We start from the raw sequence: 2,549 nt of genomic DNA on the forward strand, positions 1-2,549 counted from the left end.
AGCGGGATCCGTCCCCTTGTTAAGTATGTTTGATAGGGGTGGTGAAGTGGCGTAATCCCTGTAAATAATTCCCCCTGTGTGTGACGATTGTGACGTTATACGTCCTGTGCGGTGCTCAAGAGTGACTAAGTGCGATATTGTGCAGTGCGGTGCTCGCTGTGATTAAGCGATTAAGTGCAATATTGAGTAGTGCGGTGCTCAGTGATTCAGTGCAATATTGTAGAGCGAAGGGTTCGCTGTGATTAAGTGCGATATTGCGTAGTGCGGTGCCCGAAGTGATTACGTGCAATATTGGCAAGTGAGGTGCCAGGTGCAATAAAGTGCAATATTGACGTAGAACAGTGCTCGGTGCGTTAAGTGCTAAAGTGTAAGCGGTGTGTCAAGTGCTAGTGTCTAGTTGAGTGTTCCATCTGTGACAATGGCAGAAAAGGCTACCATCGATGATCTGGACGATGTTCAGGCTTTTCTGAACAGAGTGGACTGTCTTGCCAGATTAAAATATCTGAGCAAACCGGAACTTGTACTAGTGAGCGCCTACCTGGAGATCAAGATCCGTGCCAGTGATTCCCGTGTGGAGATCTTGTCCAAGGTTCACCGGCACTTGAAGGCAGAAGAGAAACAGGAAGGCGAGGCTCAGAGTACAAAGGAAGGTGAGGAAATAGCTTCCACGGAAAAGGAAGATAAGGGCAGCGACATTGACAGTGATGCAGGTGAGCTTAATATCAGCTTCCTAACAGTCAAAATGCGTGCCCTAGAGATAAATCGTGAAATAGAATGGAAGAAATTAGAAATGGAACGAGAGACAAGATAAAGAATTAGAAATGAGACGTTTAGAATTAGAAGAAAGGAAAGCAGAAAGAGAAGAGAAACGAGAAAGAGAAAGAGAAGAACGAGAAAGAGAAGAGAAACGAGAGAGAGAAGAACGAGAAAGAGAAAGAGAAGAACGAGAGAGAGAAGAGAAACGAGAGAGAGAAGAACGAGAGAGAGAAGAGAAACGAGAGAGAGAAGAACGAGAGAGAGAAGAGAAACAGCGAGAGAGAGAAGAAAAAGAAAGACAGAGACAACATGAACTAGAAGTATTGCGATTAGGTGGTGGTCGGAGGCCAACAACGGACACCAGCGGTTTCGATCCGGTAAGAAACATCAAAATGGTCCCCAAATTCAATGAGAGGGAAGTGTCAAAATTCTTTGCAGCCTTCGAGAAAGTCGCTGCCTCTTTGGAGTGGCCAAGGGAGAATTGGGCCATCATGATACAGTCAGTCTTGACTGGGAAGGCCCAAATCGCTTACTCCACGTTATCCCTTGACGACTCCGGCGATTATGACAAGGTGAAGAAGGTTGTGCTCATGGCATACCAATTGGTACCTGAGGCATACAGGCAGAAGTTCCGAAACCTGAAAAAGACCTCAGAGCACACTTTCACCGAATTCGCCACGATCAAGGAGCGACTTTTCCAGGAATGGTGTGCCTCTCGGAAGGTGGAGACCAAGGAAGACCTCGAGCAGCTGATTCTGCTCGAGGACTTCAAGGATTGTTTGTCTGGAGACCTCAAGACGTACTTGGAGGAACAGCAGGTGGAGACCTTGAGTGCGGCAGCCACTATGGCCGAGGAATACATCCTGACGCACAGGCCTTCTGCTAAGTACGTCCCAAGGCATTACCAACGCCGGTTTGACAGACCTCATGAAGAAGAGGAAAGACCCGTCCCACAAAGTGCTAAGAAGACGCCCCCAAGTAGCCCTCGAAGAAAAAGTCCTAGCAGTCCGAAACACCGGAGCCCGAGCAGGAATATGGTGTGCTGGACTTGTGGGCAGAAAGGGCATATAGCTGCTAGGTGCCGAGGCAGAAGAGGTGGCAGCGCACGTAGGGAGGTGATGATGATGAGCTGTGTAATATCACCAGCAGGAAGCCAGTCAACGACGACGCAGGAAGAACCCTGGTTGTTTTCCCCTCACACTTCAGGCGGGTATGTATCGAGTGATCATACTGGTAGATCAGTTGTAGTGCTCAGAGATAGTGGAGCAAACCAGTCCCTGATCGTGAAGAGCTCGTTACCCGAGGGAGTAAGTGTGGATGGGAGACCAGAGGTTGTCCTGGTTGGGTTTCCTAGGACGCAGTACATCGCCCCCTTAGTGCCAGTACATCTCGACTCGCCTTATTTCAGTGGCACCTGTGCGTTGGCAGTAGTCGATACCCTCCCTGTGGCTGGGATTGACGTGGTACTAGCCAACGACTTGGTGACGGATTGGAGCACCAATCATCCCAAGATAGCGGACAAGTCAGCCAGAACAGCAAGGTCTGAGGTAACGACGGGCCATGGTAATGTCCAGGTAGAGACAGACCCGTATTTGAACATGTCTAATTTGTCCTCTCACCCGCAGATCGACAGCTATCTAGCAGTGTCTCCTGATTCTTCTCTCGACAAGGAACAGGAGGTTACGATAGCAGAAGTACCTGAGCAAACATTTTCATGTTTTTAAAACATCCTAAAAACGACATTTCATTGTTTTCAGCACGTTTATAATTACGTTTAGAAAAGGTTTTTTGAG

The sequence above is a fragment of the Procambarus clarkii genome, chromosome 32 (assembly GCF_040958095.1).
Source record: "Procambarus clarkii isolate CNS0578487 chromosome 32, FALCON_Pclarkii_2.0, whole genome shotgun sequence".
Taxonomy (NCBI): domain Eukaryota; kingdom Metazoa; phylum Arthropoda; class Malacostraca; order Decapoda; family Cambaridae; genus Procambarus; species Procambarus clarkii.